General features: G+C 53.6%; 1 long non-coding RNA gene across 1 annotated transcript; it reads right to left on the reverse strand.

The window, feature by feature from the left end:
• Nucleotides 1-11,210: 11,210 nt before the first annotated feature.
• Nucleotides 11,211-12,392, reverse strand: LOC135307362 (uncharacterized). Its single transcript, XR_010368065.1, has 3 exons — nucleotides 12,283-12,392; nucleotides 11,554-11,625; nucleotides 11,211-11,465 (listed from the first exon to the last, which is right to left on the reverse strand). It is a non-coding gene; the product is annotated as an uncharacterized LOC135307362 (long non-coding RNA).
• Nucleotides 12,393-21,439: the final 9,047 nt, after the last annotated feature.

Raw genomic sequence — 21,439 nt, forward strand, 5'->3', positions numbered from 1 at the left:
CCTTAGAGAAAAATATTTCCATTTCCCAGGAATGGATCCCAGAAAAGCAGGGCTCAGCCTGTGGGGTCAGCAGGGACACACTACTCACCCCTGAGATGGGAGCTGGGCTTGAGTGCAGCATCCAAGGTAGCAGCTGGAGAAGCTGGAGAAGTCTTCCCTGTAGACACATCTGTAACACAACAGCCACAGAAGCTTCTGTCACCTGGTGCCTGCCCGCTTGTCTACAATTCTTCCTTGGTGGCACACTGAGAACATACCTGCAGGAGGCTCCAAGGGCTTCAAAACTTTATTCATCCAAGCTGATGGAGAAGCCTTCCCAGCACCCTCATCTACAATGCAGCACAGATGAGAACATTTTCCAGTGTGTGCTGGGATCTCTTTCTGCCACAGGGAACTGGGCACTGCCAGGGAGTCGGGTAAGGCCATGGCAGCCAGATGTGAATAGACATGGCCAAAGCTGCCCAGGGGCCTGGGGAGCTCTGGGCTGGCTCCTGGTCACTCTCCACACTTTTTCCCTGCCCTCAGCAACATCCCTGGGAGGGGTGGCTGCAGCAGTGCAGGGACCTGGAACTCTCCCCCTCACACACAGAAGAAATCCTCCCTAAAGCATGGGGGAAAACTGCAGCAGGCAGTGCCACAGCTATCCATCCTGCCCTCCCTCTGTCCCTCCTGCCCTCCTTCTGTGGGGAAACCCCCCAGATCCCAAGGGCAAACAGCCAGGCCCTCTCAGGACACACTGGAGCCTTGCTCTCCCCCTCTGTCCTTTCCCCACCGTGGGCACCCCGTGCAGTCACTCCCAGGTTTCAGGACATGTCTCCCATGGAGGGACCCCAGCAGGACTGCTCAGTGCCCTGAGCCTGCTCGGGATAATTCCCCTGGGCTGTGCTGCTCTAGTCCAGGCTGTGCCCGCACTGCCAAACAGCAGAGAGGGCAGCTCAAGCCTCAGCAGGGCTCAGGCCCAGAGGCACAGCAATTACCTCCTGTGCCTGTGCCTGGCATGGCCTCCCTTCCTGGAGCTGAGGCTGGCATGCAACCACTGCTTCCTCCGGGAAATGCTTCTTTCTCCGCAGGCTCTCCTTTCATTTCTGAAGAATGGAAAAGAGACAGCTGGATCCGATGAAAACATTCCTGACTGGGAATGGGGAAGGGGACAATTTCAGGAGGCATCACTTGTGAAAGGAATGCATAAGGATCAGAAAACACCCAGGATTTTGGGACAACCCAAGGCTGCTTCCTTCCCCAAACAGCCCCAACATCTGATCTGCCTGGACACCAGGAAATTGCAGGGCATCTGAGGGTGGGCATGCCCTGTGGTGCAATTGGGGCTGTCTGCCAGCTGATGCCAAATGCCTTCCTGCAGAGGCTGGGCAGAAGCTGCAGCCAGGCCAGGCTGGGAAACAGCCCTGCAGGGCATGAAAGCAGCAGCGGGGCAGCAAGGCTGCCATGGATCCCTTCCTGCTGTGCCGGGCACGGCGTGTCCAGATGTGCAGCCAAAGCCCCCGGCTGCTGAGTCCCAGGGGAAGCATGAGGGAAATGCACCCACCTTGTCCTCCGGGTGCTTCCTTCTGTGTTTCTCTCAGGAATTCATCTGCCTCATGAGACATTTTGGCTGCAGTATCTTGGGTCTTCCCTTTTGGAGGACCTTAAGAGAAAGAGTTCCATTTCCCAGGAATGGGTCCCGCAAAAGCAGGGCTCAGCCTGTGGTGTCAGCAGGGACACACTACTCACCCCTGCCATGGGAGCTGGGTTGGGGCCAAGCATCCAGCCCTGGAGCTGGAGAAGTCCTCCCTGCAGACACACCTGTAACTCAACAGCCACAGAAGCTTCTGCCATCTCTGCTGATCTGCACGGGCACCACTGAGCCGCAGCAGCGGTGAGGGGATCGTGCAGGGCGCGGGCACACACGTGCATGGTTCTGTGCTGGCACCTGCAGCGCTGCCTCCCTGGCCCAGCTTTGGGCTCTGAGCTGGCAGCTCTCCCAGGGGAAAGGCCTTGACCTACCCTCAGCGTCTCCCAGAGCCTCAGTCCTGGATGTGGGGCCTTCACCGGCAGGTTCAGCTGCAAAGAAAGGCAGGACAGAAGAGCTCCTGTGGCACTGCAGGAGATCCTCAGGCTGCCCACAAGGCTCAGCCCCGGGGCACAGCCCTGGGCCCGGCCTCTTCCCTCTCTGCTCTTCTCTTTGACTGCACAGAGCACACGGAAGGACACACTGGCACAGCACACGGGAGGAGGACTGAAAGATCAATGCTCCTTCGTCCCACTGACAGCGATCCTGAGGGATCCCTCAGGGATCCAGAAGGGAGAAGGGAAAGATTCTCAGAATCCTTCAGCCTTTACATAATGTTAAGGGAAATGGTTTATAAATGAGCTTTTGTTGCATTGATCCTGATTATTCACTCAGGAAGGGCAGAATGAAAACTTGCCTCCAGCATCCTCCAGGAACTTCAAACCATCCTTCATCAGGACTTCCTGAAAACCCATGTCACGATTCCAGTCTAAAAGGGAGCAGAGATCAGAACCATATCTGTGGCATGCTGGGATGCCCGAATGCTACATGGAAAAGGGCACTGGAAGGGAGTCGTGTAAGGCTATGGGACCCAGATGGGAATGGACATGGCCAAAGCTGCACAGGGGCCTGGGGAGCTCTGGGCTGGCTCCTGATCACTCTCCACACTCTTTCCCTGCCCTCAGCAACATCCCTGGGAGGGGTGGCTGCAGCAGTGCAGGGACCTGGGGCTCTCCCCCTCACACACAGAATACCCTCCCTAAAGCCCTGGGGAAAACTGCAGCAGGCAGTGCCACAGCTGTCCCTCCCTCCTACACTCCCTCCTGCCCTCCTTCTGCTGGGACAGCTCCCAGATCCCAAGGGCAAACAGCCAGGCCCTCTCAGGACACACTGGAGCCTTGCTCTCCCCCTCTGTCCTTTCCCCGCCGTGGGCACCCCGTGCAGTCACTGCCAGGTTTCAGGACATGTCTCCCATGGAGGGACCCCAGCAGGACTGCTCAGTACCCGAGTGCCTTGAGCCTGCTCGGGATAATTCCCCTGGGCTGTGCCGCTCTAGTCCAGGCTGTGCCCGCACTGCCAAACAGCAGAGAGGGCAGCTCAAGCCTCAGCAGGGCTCAGGCCCAGAGGCACAGCAATTACCTCCTGTGCCTGTGCCTGGCATGGCCTCCCTTCCTGTAGCAGAGGCTGGCACGGAACCACTGCTTCCTCCTGGAAGTGCTTCCTTCTGCACAGGCTCTCCTTTCATTTCTGGAAGATGGAAAAGAGACAGCTGGATCAGATGGAAACATTCCTGACTGGGAATGGGGAAGGTGAGGCATCACTTATGAAAGGAATGGATAAGGATCAGAAAACACCCAGGATTTTGGGACAACCCAAGGCTGCTTCCTTCCCCAAACAGCCCCAACATCTGATCTGCCTGGACACCAGGAAATTGCAGGGGATCTGAGGGTGGGCATGGACTGTGGTGCAACTGGGGCTGCCAGTCAGCTGATGCCAAATGCCTTCCTGCAGAGGCTGGGCAGAAGCTGCAGCCAGGCCAGGCTGGGAAACAGCCCTGCAGGGCGTGAAAGCAGCAGCGGGGCAGCGAGGCTGCCATGGATCCCTTCCCGCTGTGCCGGGCATGGCATTTCCAGATGTGCAGCCAAAGACCCCGGCTGCTGAGTCCCAGGGGAAGCATGAGAGAAATGCACCCACCTTCTCTTGTCTGCAGGGGTTCCTTCAGCTCTTGCCTCATCTGCTTGGATGGTTCCAGGGACATCTTATCTGGTGTATCTTGGATTTTCCCTGTTGGAGTACCTTAGAGAAAAATATTTCCATTTCCCAGGAATGGATCCCAGAAAAGCAGGGCTCAGCCTGTGGGGTCAGCAGGGACACACTACTCACCCCTGAGATGGGAGCTGGGCTTGAGTGCAGCATCCAAGGTAGCAGCTGGAGAAGCTGGAGAAGTCTTCCCTGTAGACACATCTGTAACACAACAGCCACAGAAGCTTCTGTCACCTGGTGCCTGCCCGCTTGTCTACAATTCTTCCTTGGTGGCACACTGAGAACATACCTGCAGAAGGCTCCAAGGGCTTCAAAACTTTATTCATCCAAGCTGATGGAGAAGCCTTCCCAGCACCCTCATCTAGAACGGAGCACAGATGAGAACATTTTCCAGTGTGTGCTGGGATCTCTTTCCCAGGGAACTGGGCACTGCCAGGGAGTCGGGTAAGGCCATGGCAGCCAGATGTGAATAGACATGGCCAAAGCTGCCCAGGGGCCTGGGGAGCTCTGGGCTGGCTCCTGGTCACTCTCCACACTCTTTCCCTGCCCTCAGCAACATCCCTGGGAGGGGTGGCTGCAGCAGTGCAGGGACCTGGAACTCTCCCCCTCACACACAGAAGAAATCCTCCCTAAAGCATGGGGGAAAACTGCAGCAGGCAGTGCCACAGCTATCCATCCTGCCCTCCCTCTGTCCCTCCTGCCCTCCTTCTGTGGGGAAACCCCCCAGATCCCAAGGGCAAACAGCCAGGCCCTCTCAGGACACACTGGAGCCTTGCTCTCCCCCTCTGTCCTTTCCCCACCGTGGGCACCCCGTGCAGTCACTGCCAGGTTTCAGGACATGTCTCCCATGGAGGGACCCCAGCAGGACTGCTCAGTGCCCTGAGCCTGCTTGGGATAATTCCCCTGGGCTGTGCTGCTCTAGTCCAGGCTGTGCCCGCACTGCCAAACAGCAGAGAGGGCAGCTCAAGCCTCAGCAGGGCTCAGGCCCAGAGGCACAGCAATTACCTCCTGTGCCTGTGCCTGGCATGGCCTCCCTTCCTGGAGCTGAGGCTGGCATGCAACCACTGCTTCCTCCGGGAAATGCTTCTTTCTCCGCAGGCTCTCCTTTCATTTCTGGAGAATGGAGAAGAGACAGCTGGATCAGATGAAAACATTCCTGACTGGGAATGGGGAAGGGGACAATTTCAGGAGGCATCACTTGTGAAAGGAATGGATGAGGATCAGAAAACACCCAGGATTTTGGGACAACCCAAGGCTGCTTCCTTCCCCAAACAGCCCCAACATCTGAACTGCCTGGACAGCAGGAAACTACAGGCGATCTGAGGGTGGGCATGGCCTGTGGTGCAATTGGGGCTGTCTGCCAGCTGATGCCAAATGCCTTCCTGCAGAGGCTGGGCAGAAGCTGCAGCCAGGCCAGGCTGGGAAACAGCCCTGCAGGGCGTGAAAGCAGCAGTGGGGCAGCGAGGCTGCCATGGATCCCTTCCCGCTGTGCCGGGCACGGCCTGTCCAGATGTGCAGCCAAAGCCCCCGGCTGCTGACTCCCAGGGGAAGCATGAGGGAAATGCACCCACCTTCTCTTGTCTGCAGGGGTTCCTTCAGCTCTTGCCTCATCTGTTTGGATGGTTCCAGGGATATCTTATCTGTTGTATCTTGGATTTTCCCTGTTGGAGTACCTTAGAGAAAAATATTTCCATTTGCCAGGAATGGATCCCAGAAAAGCAGGGTTCAGCCTGTGGGGTCAGCAGGGACACACTACTCACCCCTGAGATGGGAGCTGGGCTTGAGTGCAGCATCCAAGCTAGCAGCTGGAGAAGCTGGAGAAGTCTTCCCTGTAGACACATCTGTAACACAACAGCCACAGAAGCTTCTGTCACCTGGTGCCTGCCCGCTTGTCTACAATTCTTCCTTGGTGGCACACTGAGAACATACCTGCAGGAGGCTCCAAGGGCTTCAAAACTTTATTCATCCAAGCTGATGGAGAAGCCTTCCCAGCACCCTCATCTACAATGCAGCACAGATGAGAACATTTTCCAGTGTGTGCTGGGATCTCTTTCTGCCACAGGGAACTGGGCACTGCCAGGGAGTCGGGTAAGGCCATGGCAGCCAGATGTGAATAGACATGGCCAAAGCTGCCCAGGGGCCTGGGGAGCTCTGGGCTGGCTCCTGGTCACTCTCCACACTCTTTCCCTGCCCTCAGCAACATCCCTGGGAGGGGTGGCTGCAGCAGTGCAGGGACCTGGGACTCTCCCCCTCACACACAGAGGAAATCCTCCCTAAAGCATGGGGGAAAACTGCAGCAGGCAGTGCCACAGCTATCCATCCTGCCCTCCCTCTGTCCCTCCTGCCCTCCTTCTGTGGGGAAAACCCCCAGATCCCAAGGGCAAACAGCCAGGCCCTCTCAAGACACACTGGAGCCTTGCTCTCCCCCTCTGTCCTTTCCCCACCGTGGGCACCCCGTGCAGTCACTGCCAGGTTTCAGGACATGTCTCCCATGGAGGGACCCCAGCAGGACTGCTCAGTGCCCTGAGCCTGCTTGGGATAATTCCCCTGGGTTGTGCTGCTCTAGTCCAGGCTGTGCCCGCACTGCCAAACAGCAGAGAGGGCAGCTCAAGCCTCAGCAGGGCTCAGGCCCAGAGGCACAGCAATTACCTCCTGTGCCTGTGCCTGGCATGGCCTCCCTTCCTGGAGCTGAGGCTGGCATGCAACCACTGCTTCCTCTGGGAAATGCTTCTTTCTCCGCAGGCTCTCCTTTCATTTCTGGAGAATGGAGAAGAGACAGCTGGATCAGATGAAAACATTCCTGACTGGGAATGGGGAAGGGGACAATTTCAGGAGGCATCACTTGTGAAAGGAATGCATAAGGATCAGAAAACACCCAGGATTTTGGGACAACCCAAGGCTGCTTCCTTCCCCAAACAGCCCCAACATCTGATCTGCCTGGACACCAGGAAATTGCAGGGCATCTGAGGGTGGGCATGGCCTGTGGTGCAATTGGGGCTGTCTGCCAGCTGATGCCAAATGCCTTCCTGCAGAGGCTGGGCAGAAGCTGCAGCCAGGCCAGGCTGGGAAACAGCCCTGCAGGGCGTGAAAGCAGCAGCGGGGCAGCAAGGCTGCCATGGATCCCTTCCCGCTGTGCCGGGCACGGCGTGTCCAGATGTGCAGCCAAAGCCCCCGGCTGCTGACTCCCAGGAGCAGCATGAGGGAAATGCACCCACCTTCTCTTCTCTGCAGACGTTCCTTCAGCATTTGCCACATGATTTCTAATGGGTCCTGGAATTTCCTGCCTGCCATGTCTTTGGTCTCTCCTGTCAGAGGACCTTAAGAGAAAGTAGTTCCATTTCCCAGGAATGGACCCCACAAAAGCAGGGTTCAGCCTGAGGGGTCAGCAGGGACACACTACTCACCCCTGCCATGGGAGCTGGCCTTTTGTGCAGCATCCAAGGTAGGAGTTGGTGAGGTCGTCCCTGCAGACACGCCTGTAACACAACAGCTACAGAAGCTTCTGTCACCTGGTTCTTACCAGTCAGTCAAACATTACGCCTTGGTGGGACAGTGAGAACATACCTGCAGAATGCTCAGAGTGCTTCACAACTTCAGAGCGCCAGGCTAATGGAGAATCCTTCCCAGCATCCCAGTCTGGAAGCAAACCAAGATGAGAACTGTTTCCATTGTGTGCCAGGGCTGGCTCTGGCCCTGGGCTGGTGGCAGGGCTCCCGCTCGGGGCTGCTCCTGTGCCTTGGGCCTCTGGGCACTCAGGGCCAGCTCCGCAGCAGCTGCAGCGCCAGGGACGTTGCTGCACCAGTCCCGTTTTCCCGGGGCTCTGAACCAGATCCAGAGGCCTGGAAGCCGAGGCGCCTCCAGCTTTGGCTGCTGCCGGGCTGGGCAAGGGCAGGCCCTGGGGGAAGAGCTGCTGCCACACAGCCCCGGCCAGGCCTGAGCCCGGCACAGCAATTACCTGCTGTGCCTGTGCCTGTGTCTGGCTTTGCCTTCCTTCCTGCAGCAGGGGCTGGCACCGAAGATGGAGTACATCCTTCAAGAAATGCCACCTTCCACTGAAGCACTATGTCCATCTCTTGACAAAGGAAGGGAGACAGCTGCATCAGACGGAACTGTTCCCCACTTGGGTGGTGGCATCAGAGGTAATATTTGTGAAATTTATGGAGCAGGAAAATGGCCAGGTTACAGTGGCATGATGAGAGCACTTCCACCTCCAAACAGCCACCCTTTTCCTAATCTGCAGGGCTGGATATAGTGGGGGATCTCAGGGTGTCTTACAGTTTGGGCATGGCCTGTCAGCTGATGCCAAATAACTTCCGGCAGAGGCTGGGCAGAAGCTGCAGCCAGGCCAGGCTGGGAAACAGCCCTGCAGGGCGTGAAAGCAGCAGCGGGGCAGCGAGGCTGCCATGGATCCCTTCCCACTGTGCCGGGCACGGCGTGTCCAGATGTGCAGCCAAAGCCCCCGGCTGCTGACTCCCAGGGGAAGCACGAGGGAAATGCACCCACCTTCTCTTGTCTGCAGGGGTTCCTTCAGCTCTTGCCTCATCTGTTTGGATGGTTCCAGGGATATCTTATCTGTTGTATCTTGGATTTTCCCTGTTGGAGTACCTTAGAGAAAAATATTTCCATTTCCCAGGAATGGATCCCAGAAAAGCAGGGCTCAGCCTGTGGGGTCAGCAGGGACACACTACTCACCCCTGAGATGGGAGCTGGGCTTGAGTGCAGCATCCAAGGTAGCAGCTGGAGAAGCTGGAGAAGTCTTCCCTGTAGACACATCTGTAACACAACAGCCACAGAAGCTTCTGTCACCTGGTGCCTGCCCGCTTGTCTACAATTCTTCCTTGGTGGCACACTGAGAACATACCTGCAGGAGGCTCCAAGGGCTTCAAAACTTTATTCATCCAAGCTGATGGAGAAGCCTTCCCAGCACCCTCATCTACAATGCAGCACAGATGAGAACATTTTCCAGTGTGTGCTGGGATCTCTTTCTGCCACAGGGAACTGGGCACTGCCAGGGAGTCGGGTAAGGCCATGGCAGCCAGATGTGAATAGACATGGCCAAAGCTGCCCAGGGGCCTGGGGAGCTCTGGGCTGGCTCCTGGTCACTCTCCACACTCTTTCCCTGCCCTCAGCAACATCCCTGGGAGGGGTGGCTGCAGCAGTGCAGGGACCTGGGACTCTCCCCCTCACACAGAGAAGAAATCCTCCCTAAAGCATGGGGGAAAACTGCAGCAGGCAGTGCCACAGCTATCCATCCTGCCCTCCCTCTGTCCCTCCTGCCCTCCTTCTGTGGGGAAACCCCCCAGATCCCAAGGGCAAACAGCCAGGCCCTCTCAGGACACACTGGAGCCTTGCTCTCCCCCTCTGTCCTTTCCCCACCGTGGGCACCCCGTGCAGTCGCTGCCAGGTTTCAGGACATGTCTCCCATGGAGGGACCCCAGCAGGACTGCTCAGTGCCCTGAGCCTGCTTGGGATAATTCCCCTGGGCTGTGCTGCTCTAGTCCAGGCTGTGCCCGCACTGCCAAACAGCAGAGAGGGCAGCTCAAGCCTCAGCAGGGCTCAGGCCCAGAGGCACAGCAATTACCTCCTGTGCCTGTGCCTGGCATGGCCTCCCTTCCTGGAGCTGAGGCTGGCATGCAACCACTGCTTCCTCCGGAAAATGCTTCTTTCTCCGCAGGCTCTCCTTTCATTTCTGGAGAATGGAAAAGAGACAGCTGGATCCGATGAAAACATTCCTGACTGGGAATGGGGAAGGGGACAATTTCAGGAGGCATCACTTGTGAAAGGAATGCATAAGGATCAGAAAACACCCAGGATTTTGGGACAACCCAAGGCTGCTTCCTTCCCCAAACAGCCCCAACATCTGATCTGCCTGGACACCAGGAAATTGCAGGGCATCTGAGGGTGGGCATGGCCTGTGGTGCAATTGGGGCTGTCTGCCAGCTGATGCCAAATGCCTTCCTGCAGAGGCTGGGCAGAAGCTGCAGCCAGGCCAGGCTGGGAAACAGCCCTGCAGGGCGTGAAAGCAGCAGCGGGGCAGCAAGGCTGCCATGGATCCCTTCCCGCTGTGCCGGGCACAGCGTGTCCAGATGTGCAGCCAAAGCCCCCGGCTGCTGACTCCCAGGAGCAGCATGAGGGAAATGCACCCACCTTCTCTTCTCTGCAGACGTTCCTTCAGCATTTGCCACATGATTTCTAATGGGTCCTGGAATTTCCTGCCTGCCATGTCTTTGGTCTCTCCTGTCAGAGGACCTTAAGAGAAAGTAGTTCCATTTCCCAGGAATGGACCCCACAAAAGCAGGGTTCAGCCTGAGGGGTCAGCAGGGACACACTACTCACCCCTGCCATGGGAGCTGGCCTTTTGTGCAGCATCCAAGGTAGGAGTTGGTGAGGTCGTCCCTGCAGACACGCCTGTAACACAACAGCTACAGAAGCTTCTGTCACCTGGTTCTTACCAGTCAGTCAAACATTACGCCTTGGTGGGACAGTGAGAACATACCTGCAGAATGCTCAGAGTGCTTCACAACTTCAGAGCGCCAGGCTAATGGAGAATCCTTCCCAGCATCCCAGTCTGGAAGCAAACCAAGATGAGAACTGTTTCCATTGTGTGCCAGGGCTGGCTCTGGCCCTGGGCTGGTGGCAGGGCTCCCGCTCGGGGCTGCTCCTGTGCCTTGGGCCTCTGGGCACTCAGGGCCAGCTCCGCAGCAGCTGCAGCGCCAGGGACGTTGCTGCACCAGTCCCGTTTTCCCGGGGCTCTGAACCAGATCCAGAGGCCTGGAAGCCGAGGCGCCTCCAGCTTTGGCTGCTGCCGGGCTGGGCAAGGGCAGGCCCTGGGGGAAGAGCTGCTGCCACACAGCCCCGGCCAGGCCTGAGCCCGGCACAGCAATTACCTGCTGTGCCTGTGCCTGTGTCTGGCTTTGCCCTCCTTCCTGCAGCAGGGGCTGGCACCGAAGATGGAGTACATCCTTCAAGAAATGCCACCTTCCACTGAAGCACTATGTCCATCTCTTGACAAAGGAAGGGAGACAGCTGCATCAGACGGAACTGTTCCCCACTTGGGTGGTGGCATCAGAGGTAATATTTGTGAAATTTATGGAGCAGGAAAATGGCCAGGTTACAGTGGCATGATGAGAGCACTTCCACCTCCAAACAGCCACCCTTTTCCTAATCTGCAGGGCTGGATATAGTGGGGGATCTCAGGGTGTCTTACAGTTTGGGCATGGCCTGTCAGCTGATGCCAAATAACTTCCTACAGAGGCTGGGCAGAAGCTGCAACCAGGCCAGGCTGGCAAACAGCCCTGCAGGGCGTGAAAGCAGCAGCGGGGCAGCGAGGCTGCCATGGATCCCTTCCCACTGTGCCGGGCACGGCGTGTCCAGATGTGCAGCCAAAGCCCCCGGCTGCTGAGTCCCAGGGGAAGCACGAGGGAAATGCACCCACCTTCTCTTCTCTGCAGGGGTTCCTTCAGCTCTTGCCTCATCTGTTTGGATGGTTCCAGGGATATCTTATCTGTTGTATCTTGGATTTTCCCTGTTGGAGTACCTTAGAGAAAAATATTTCCATTTGCCAGGAATGGATCCCAGAAAAGCAGGGTTCAGCCTGTGGGGTCAGCAGGGACACACTACTCACCACTGTGACGGGAGCTGGGCTTTAGTGTAACATCCATGGTAGGAGCTGGAGAAGTCTTCCCTGTAGACACATCTGTAACACAACAGCCACAGAAGCTTCTGTCACCTGGTTCCTGCCCGCTTGTCTACAATTCTTCCTTGGTGGCACACTGACAACATACCTGCAGGAGGCTCCAAGGGCTTCAAAATTTTATTCATCCAAGCTGATGGAGAAGCCTTCCCAGACACCTCATCTACAACGGAACACAGATGAGAACACTTTTGCAGGGTGTGCTGGGATCCCCTTCTGCCACAGGGAACTGGGCACTGCAAGGGGGTCGGCTAAGGCCGTGGGAGCCAGATGAGAATAGACATGGCCAAAGCTGCCCAGGGGCCTGGGGAGCTCTGGGCTGGCTCCTCATCACTCTCCACACTCTTTCCCTGCCCTCAGCAACATCCCTGGGAGGGGTGGCTGGAGCAGCGCAGGGCCTCCGGGTTCTCTCCCTCAGACACAGAGGAAATCCTCTCTAAAACCCCGGGGAAAACTGCAGCAGGCAGTGACATAGGTATCCATCCCTCCCTCCCTCTGGCCCTCCTGCCCTCCTTCTGCTGGGACAGCTCCCAAATCCCAAGGGCAAACAGCCAGGCCCTCTCAGGACACACTGGAGCCTTGCTCTCCCCCTCTATCCTTTCCCCACCGTGGGCACCCCGTGCAGTCGCTGCCAGGTTTCAGGACATGTCTCCCACGGAGGGACCCCAGCAGGACTGCTCAGTACCTGAGTGCCCTGAGCCTGCTTGGGATCATACCTCTGGCCTGTGCCTGACTTGTCCAGGCTGTCCCCGCACTGCCAAACAGCAGAGAGGGCAGCTCAAGCCTCAGCAGGGCTCAGGCCCAGAGGCACAGCAATTACCTCCTGTGCCTGTGCCTGGCATCGCCTCTCTTCCTGCAGCAGAGGCTGGCATGGAATCACTGCTTCCTCTGGGAAATGCCGCCTTATGCCCAGCCTCTGCATCCACTTCTGGAGAAAGGAAGAGGGACAGCTGGATCAGGTGGGGCTGTTCCCCACTGGGGAGGTGGCGCCTTCAGGAGGGAATGATTGTCAAAGACATGGCTAAGAATCAGGAAATCCCTATAAACATTTTGGGAAGGCCAGGGCCCTCCCTTCCCCAAACTGGTGCCGTTTCTGTTCTACCCAGCGACTGGAAAATTTCAGGGGATCTCAGGCCTGTGGTGCAATTAGGCGGCCTGTCAGCTGATGCCAAATGCCTTCTTGCAGGGGCTGGGCAGAAGCTGCAGCCAGGCCAGGCTGGGAAACAGCCCTGCAAGACGTCAAAGCAGCAGCAGGGCAGCGAGGCTGCCATGGATCCCTTCCCACTGTGCCAGGCACGGCGTGTCCAGATGTGCAGCCAAAGCTCCCAGATGCTGAGACCCAGGGGAAGCACGAGGGAAATGCACCCACCTTCTCCTGCCTGCTGCATTTCCTTCAGCATTTGCCTCATGTTTTCGGATGGATCATGGGGTTTCTGGTGTCCTGTAGCTTGGTCCTTCCCCCTCGGAGGACCTTAGAGCAACAGAATTCCATTTCCCAGGAACAGATCCCACAAAAGTAGGGCTCAGCCTGTGGGGTCAGCAGGGACACACTACTCACCCCTGCGATGGTTGCCAGGCTTCAGTGTAGGAATCAGCAAAGGAGCTGGAGAAGTCCTCCCTGCAGACACACCTGTAACTCAACAGCCACAGAAGCTTCTGCCATCTCTGCTGATCTGCACGGGCACCACTGAGCCACAGGAGGGGTGAGGGAATCACACAGGGCGAGGGCACACACGTGCATCGTTCTGTGCTGGCACCTGCAGTGCTGCCTCCCTGGCCCAGCTTTGGGATCTGTGCTGGCAGCTCTCCCAGGGGAAAGGACTTGACCTACCCTCAGCATCTCCCAGAGCCTCAGTCCTGGACGTGGCTTGGGAAGCTGCACCACCTTCACCAGCAGGTTCAGCTGCAAAGAAAGGCAGGACAGAAGACCTGTAAATCCACCAACAGAAACACCAGCCAAACCTCACTAAAAAGTCACCACTACTTCTTGAAGTAAAATAGACTGATGCATGTTAATACCTAAGCTTGTAAGCTGTAAAACCCATTGTTATGAGAAGTAAAATATTTTATTTTAAACTGTATTATTCATGAGGTTGTTTTAAGTGAACTGAATATTTAAGGTGTGATATGCAAATTTATTTCAAAAAATAAAATATTTTAGTGCTTTTGTTATAACAGACAAAAGAAATAGAAGTAAAAGCTAATGAAACACTGTAAAGAATATATTAGAACAATAATATGATTCGTGAAAAATCGGAAAAAAATTAAGTATATAAGATACAAACCAGATTTAAGTTCCAAGAAACACTAAAAGTAACATTAAATCAGATAGGATATAACAAAAGCCGTTAGATATTTAATAAGGCTCAAATTAAAATAAAGGAAAAAAGCCAAGTATAGCTGAAAGAAAGAGAAGTGTACAGACTAATTACAACTTTAGAGCTAAAATGTCAAAGAAACAAAACTATAACAATTAGAAATAAGCAGGTGCTATCCTAAATCCTGAAAAACAATTTAAAAGGCTCTTATAAATCTTATGAAGTAAATACTGAGAATGAGACGAATGATGTCAGTGACTAGATCCCAAGGTGTAAGCTCTGCTACCAAGAAGATACACATCTTGGCCCTTTGGCTGCAACCCAAAGGGGCTTTGAGAGAGCTAGAGTGTTAAAACTGCAGAGGATTATTGTCACTGTATTAGTTATCCAAGCCCAAAAAGAATGAGCCATATGCACACTACCAAGTTAGTGTAGTACGCTATAATTTTAACAAATTCAGAAGGTGCACTATGAGTAGTAAAAGACACTGGAATAAAGAAAATGTGAAATAGAGCAAAAAGAATAAAATGGCAAAATTTGTAAGCAATATATTAAAACTTTTTGTTCTGGAAGAGCTAGAGAAGAAATAAATCCTGAGAGTAGAATAAAGCAAATTGCTCAAGAATTAGAAAACAAGAACATGAGAGAGTTATAAAGACACATTTTAGCAGGCAACATAAGAAAACATGAAAAACTTATTTTACAAATATTACCAGCCTTAAACGACTATGGAGTCAAAATATATCTAAATTACAATAAGCACATGCATTGATATAAAAAAATATAATTGACAATCCAAAGAAAAGAAATTAAAGATTTAGAATAATCTACCTTATGAGAAGAGCTGTTAATTTTATACCCTGACTAGTAGTATGAAAGTGTAGTTGTCAAGTTTTATAAATACTAAACATAAAATTAGAAAATAAGTAAGCTTTGTCAAAGTGTATCCTAAAAGTACAAATTTAATAAATTAAGAGAAAGGGAGGGATTCTGATAGATTGTATGCACAAATTCATGCTGAGACTACAGTAATCTCGCCTAATGAAAATCCTAGCATAACAAAGGAGGCTTCAGGGCAATCAACATGCACCAAAATCCTAGCCTGAATATTCGTCCCCAGAAATGCTGATTCCAGAAGATTATTTCTCTGACCAAATCTCAGCAATGTGCATTCGATTTGCATCATCTATAAGATAAATGTGTGCCTCCTAGAATGCATATTGCAGGAGATTTTCCTCTAACAAAGTGAATTTTTTACCAGTTTTGGGGAAACTCTCAGCAAGACCTGCAGCAAGAAAGGAAAAAATACATGAATATGCAAAAAGGATAAAAACAACCATAAGAAAGCAGAAAAACTCCTGCCCTCCACACCGCTTGGAGCTTGGAAATGGACAAAAAAGACTTTGAGAGAGCTGTCCCTTCGTGATGCACAGGGGAGAGAAATGCCCCACCTGTCTCACCTGACGCTGTCAGCCTGCTTCAGGGCCAATCTGATATTTGCTTCTAGATTTTCTACGACTGAATTTTAATTATGGAATAAATTCTCCCTATTAATCAAAAAAAGCTAATTCATTTAAAACATCCGGGACTCCTGGAACCCTCATCAGGCACCCCAAAATATCCCTTTGTGCCTCTTCAGGTCCAGGCCCAGATGATCCCACAGAAGGAAATGTGCCCTCAGCCCAGGGACGCTCAGCATGGGCTCCCCCATCCCCTCGGGGCCCCGCCGCTGGGCACAGCAGCCCCTGCCTGGCTCCTGCCTGCCCACACCGTGGCCATCCACGGCTGCTCCTGGGCACGGAGCTCAGCCACTGCTGGTGCCAGGTGGGCTTTGCTGCTGCTACCACCCGACATAACTGTGAAAACTCCAACTCTTTATTTGAATATAAAATGTGGGCCACACCCTGCCCTGCCAGGCAAGGGCTGCCCACCTTCAGTCCTGGCCAGGGAACAGGACCAGGGGGCTCAGGGGCAGAGGTTCTCATTGAGGAGTGGTGGGTTTTGGGATGGCCTCGTGACACTGCTGCAGCCATGGCAGGGCAGATAGGGGCAGAAGTGGAGAGCTGAGGTCATGGCTCAAATTCTCGCTGCCTGCGTTGTTAGGCTGGTCTTCTGGAGATGGAGAGGAGCACCTGTGTAGAGAGGAGGTGGCTGAGGCCCCAGCTGCCAGTGGCGCACAGGGACCCTCGTGCACAGCTGGGCCCAGTCCTGGCCTCCACGGCTGCTCCTGGACATGGAGCTCAGGCAGTGCTGCTGCCAGGTGGGCTTTGCTGGTGCTACCTCCCAGGCACTCGCGTGACAACTGCATCTCTTTATTGCAGCAGAAGAGCTGATTTGGGAAGTGCTGTGCCTACCGATTTCTTCAGCCCCACTAGCTGCCCACACCCACAGTGGCACTGGGCTGCTCCCAGAAAACTGTCGAATCTGGGCTGTGGCTGCAGGGCACAGCTGCTCTACAGCACAGGTGGACTGCCTTGGGGGTAGGACTGCCCTGAGGGTAGGGACAAGGAACGGGGCGAGGTCTGCTCTATGTTTTCCAAAGGTGATTATTCTACAGACCATCAGGGGCAGGCCAACACTGCACTAAAGGCATACACCAACTTACAAACATGGCAGGGTCCCAGGGGAGGATCCAATCTTTAGCCAATTGGGAGAAACTGAGGGTGGAACACCAGGCGGGGAATACAAGGTTTAAACCAATTGGGGATTACAGGGGAGGGGAAGAACTTAAACAAACCAATGGGGTTCCGAAGGATACAAAATTGATAGGAAAATTTCTAGAGGAAGGGGCAGGCTTGGAGAGGGACTGACATGCAATGGGAGGAGGAACAGTGAACAAAAGGGCAGGTCTTTGGGGAGATGGACAAGTGGGGCAAAACCAACACATGGGGTAAAGGAGCAAGCCCTTGGTAATAAAATATGCTATAACAATAGAAAATAAGGGGAGGGGTATAAAACTGACTGCTAGGACCGAATTACAATCAAAGACATGAACTGCAGTGCCGAAGCTCTGAGTTGAGGTTCAGTTGAGCACTTCCAAATAATTTCCTGGCAGAAACAGATAGCCAGACTTGCCCTTATCACATGCAAACAGAGGGTTCCCCAACAGCAACCCATTCTGAGGCTCTTCTGGGAATGGGAAACACGTGTTGTGGGGTCGGCCGCATCTGTGGGAGCAATGGGGAGCGTGAGCCCGTGCTGTGCTGCACTGCTGAGCTGGCAGCATGCTGGATACGGGCAGGACGTCCTCTGTTTCCCCCAGAGCTGGGGCCTGCAGGCACCTTGCCGGCCCTTGGCACAGGCTGTGCCAGCCAACAAAGCCCAGCAGGCCGGGAGGAGAGCCCGGGGGCAGCGCAGCTGCTTGGGCAGTGGCTGCTGCCAGGGACACGGGCCAAAGCCATCCCTGAGCAGCCACTGCCACCCCTGGCCCTCCCTAACAAATTCTAGGTTACATCTGTGAATTGCATGCTACACTTTCCTTCATGTTTTTCCCAATACCAGGACGTTTCTATATATAGTAATGCCCTTGAGAATCTCTGATTATTTTCAGGTTTTATTTTTTTTTTTTTATTTATTTTTTTTTTTTAATTGAGACAGATGAAACAGCCTTATTGGTTTTAGTTTTGGCAGGTCTGTTTTTTTTCTCAGCATGATGGTTTACTTATTATCTACATTTAAACTTGTTTTTATTTATGGTTATTTTTGTTCCCCAAGCAATTATTTTGACAGTCTTTTGTTCACTTCTTACTTAATGTTCCATAGATGAACAGTTTGGACTCTCTTTTTATAGGAATATAAAAATCTGAGAAAGCTCTATTTTTAATTTTGATAACATTCTCTCTCCCCGCTCCTAGCTTTCACAATGATCGTTTTTGAAACATCACTGAGGATAGATAGAGTTATTTGGGAAATAACCAATAGGCTTGGCTTAACCTGGGTATTGGATTATTATTTTCAGTGCTATAAACCTACATTGCTTCAAGGTTCACACCACGGTCCTGATTTGTGGCTCACTGCATGGATGCTTGTCTGAATTAAAACAATGTTTGTGAGGCAGCTGAAGAGCTTAGACCTCAGAGATTAAAATTCCTGGGAGGAGGAGGTGGAGGAAGAAAGGATAAAATCCTGATTCAAAGGGTTTTTTCTCACTTCTAGTATGCCAGAAGTATGGTAGACTACACCTGTATTCAAATGGCATTTACTTACAGAACAACTCTCTACAGTGCCAGACTCCAGGAGAAATGACTCAACACTTTACCTCCCAATGCATCAGCTTTAATTCTAGTGAGAGGTAGGCCTTAATTACAGTCTGATTAGAGCAAATCAACAAAGCAGTCTTGCCATTGTGAGAGTGGCAAGAGGAATTTGCTTGTGAACAGATGAATATGTCCCACTCAGTAATGAACAAAATTTGCCCTGACTTGGAAGAAAGTAGACAAGGAGCAATGCAGTATTTGGGGTTTATCCAGGGATAAATGGGGCAAGAAGCTGTAACAACTTAACCTGTTTTACAGAACACAAGTACTGATATGGCCAATAATGCACCCACATGAAGGGATCTTCAGGACATTCCTTTCTTTCTCTAACCAGGAATGCGCAGCAAAATGCTGGCATTTATCTGAACTGGAAGCCGTGTTCCTCTCCTGTTTCTCCTAGAGCACACTGAGTGTTATTTGCAGACTTCACTGTCCAGCCCATCAATCCTCTCGTGGCCAATTGCTAAATGGCACAAGTACCAAAATACAGGTGCCAGCATAATCAGCCCAGCACTAATGCAGCACTGCTTTGATGGTGCACAGGAGCACAGAATGGCTTGGGTTGGAAGGGACATTTAAAGGCCATCTAGTCCCAATGGCCTGCAGTGAGCAGGGACAGCTTGAACTAGGTCAGGTTGCTCTGAGCAGGAGTTTGAATGTCTGCAGGGATGGATGTCCACCTCTCTGGGCAACCTGTGCCAGGGTTTCAAAAGCAAATGTGTAAAAAATGTGTTTCTTTCATCTAGTCTGAATTGGCCATCTTTTAGATTAAAACCATTCCCTCTCTGTCTGGTCACAAAAGGCTCTACTAAAAATTCAGTCCCATCTCTTTACAAGCCCCCATAAGGCCCTGAAAGGCAGCAATCAGGTGTCCCTGGAGTCTTCTCTCTTCCAGGCTGAACACTGCCAGCTCTCCCAGCCTGTGTCTCCACAGCAGAAGGGCTCCAGCCCTCAGAGCATTTTGTCCCTCCTCTGGACTAGATCCAACAGGTCCATGTCCTTCCTGTCTTGGGGACCCAGAGCAGGATGCAGTACTCTGTTGTGGGAGAGATCGAGACACTACAAGGCAACACACTCCATTTCCAGAAGGCTTCAAACCCTATTTTTATTCTAGCCTGCATGCTTTTTCTCCATTCTTACAAAGCTCTTAAGTTTATACTTTATTCATTGGTCACGAGATACAAACAAAATACTCATTGAAATAGGGAGTTGCAGGTTTCTCTTATTTATCCTTCTTTCTTTCTTGGTTTCTATGTCAACAACCTTGGTAGAAAATTCTTTCAGGGGTTAACATGGATCCTATTATCAGACTTCTCGATGGCTCACAGAGGTCACTGTATAACCTCTTCCACAGTACTCCAGGTGGGGTCTCACCAGAGCAGAGAGGTGGAATCACCTCCTTCAACCTGCTGGGCACTCTCCCTTGGATGCACATGGCTGCCTCATGTCCAGCCTCTCTTCTAGCAGCAACACGAAGTCCTTGGTGGAGCTGCTCTCCATCCCTTCATGTCCCAGCCTGTGAAATCAGCTGAGCTGGGACTGTGTCACAGCCCTTGGGCAGAGCAGCTGGGCAGGATGAGCTCACTCCCGAAGAAGGCAGATCCAGCTCCCGAAACAAGTGCACCCTGGCCATGAGCTCACAGCAGGCTCTGAGGTGCCAGAGGTGCCAGAGCCCCGTGGTTGCACAGCAGCACAAGGAGCCAGCAGTCAGTCCCTGAGCACAACTGTTGCGGCAGCAGCGGCGGTGGCAGCAGCGGTGCTGATGTTGGGACAGCGGTGTCGGGACAGAGGTGGCAGCAAGAGCTGCGGGACTGGCAGAGGGCAAGGCAGCATGGCCCTTGCTCTGCGCCTCCTACTCCTGCTGCTCCTGGCCGTGGCCCTGCCTGCCAGGGCTGCCCAGGCTGCTCCGCTGCAAGCGCGGGGAGCAGGTGAGCCAGCAGCCTGGCTGCCCTTTCCCGGGACAGCGCTCCCTGCTCCCCGGGAAGTGCTGGGGATGGTTTTGATAGGGCTTTGGGGAGGGGTTCTTCTGTGGGAGGGAGGGAGGGAGGGAGGGAGGGAGGGAGGGAGGGAGGGAGGGAGGGAGGGAGGGAGGGAGACCCCAGGGGCCTGGGGCTTCCTCAGTTTCCACTCCAAGGATGTTCCACAGAGCTAGGAAATAGTGTGGAGAGTGACCGGGGCAAGGCCATAGCTCCCCAGCCCCTGGTACTGCTTTGGTCATGGTCATTGACATCTGGCTCCCATGGCCTTATCCGACCCATCCTCATGAAGAGGAACTACCTTTCTCCAATGTCCTCGAAGATACAAGACCCAAGACACAGAAGACAAAAAATCCATGGATGCAGCCAAACATCTGGACCAGATGATGAGTGCACAGGTGAGATGCCATGGTCAGTGCATTTCCCTCCCTTGGTCAGTGCCCAGATCCCTAAGGCAGAAGGAGATTCCAGTACACCATGGAAACACTTCTGATCTGTGCTCCCTTCTAGGTGAGGGTGCTGGGATGGCTTCTCCAGCAGTGGGGATGGAAGATGATTTGGAACCCTTGGGAATTTCTGCAGGTTAGTTCACCAGTTTCCCTCAGAGAATAATTATTGTAAGCCTGGAAGAACAAGGTGACAGAAGCTTCTGTGGCTGTTACAGGTGTGTCTGCAGGGAGGACTTTTCAAGCCCCAGGGCTGGATGCTGCACACAATCCCAGCTCCCATGGCAGGGGTGAGTAGTGTGTCCCTGCTGACACCGCAGGCTGAGTCCTATTTTTGTGGGATCCATCCACACGAACTGGAAGTACTTTTAAGGTCCTCCAACAGGCAGTACCAAAGAGGAGACAGTAAGTTCCTGGAGTCAGGAAAACATCTGGGCCAGATGCTGAGTGACCTGGAGAGATGCTGTGGTGGGTGCATTTCCCTCATGCTTCCCCTGGGACTCAGCAGCCGGGGCCTTTGGCTGCACATCTGGACACGCCGTGCCCGGCACAGCAGGAAGGGATCCATGGCAGCCTCGCTGCCCCGCTGCTGCTTTGACGCCCTGCAGGGCTGCTTCCCAGCCTGGCCTGGCTGCAGCTTCTGCCCAGCCTCTGCAGGAAGGCATTTGGCATCTGCTGCCAGGGAGCCCAAACTGCACCATTGGCCATGCCCACCCTGAGATACCCTGCAATTTCCCAGTCTCCAGGCAGATCACAAAAGGTGGTGGTTTGGAGAAGGGAGGAGCCTGTCCAATCCCAGAAGCTCATCTGATTTTGTGATCCTTGTCCATGACTTTCACCAGTTTTAGCTTCTGAAGATGACACCTCCCCGATGGGGAACTGTCCCATCTGATCCATCTGTCCCTTTTCTTTCTCCAGCGATGACCCAAAATCTGGCACAGAAGGTGGCTGTTCCAGGAAGAAGCAGTGGCTCAGTGGCAG

The sequence above is a fragment of the Passer domesticus genome, chromosome 9, assembly GCF_036417665.1.
Source record: "Passer domesticus isolate bPasDom1 chromosome 9, bPasDom1.hap1, whole genome shotgun sequence".
Lineage (NCBI taxonomy): Eukaryota > Metazoa > Chordata > Aves > Passeriformes > Passeridae > Passer > Passer domesticus.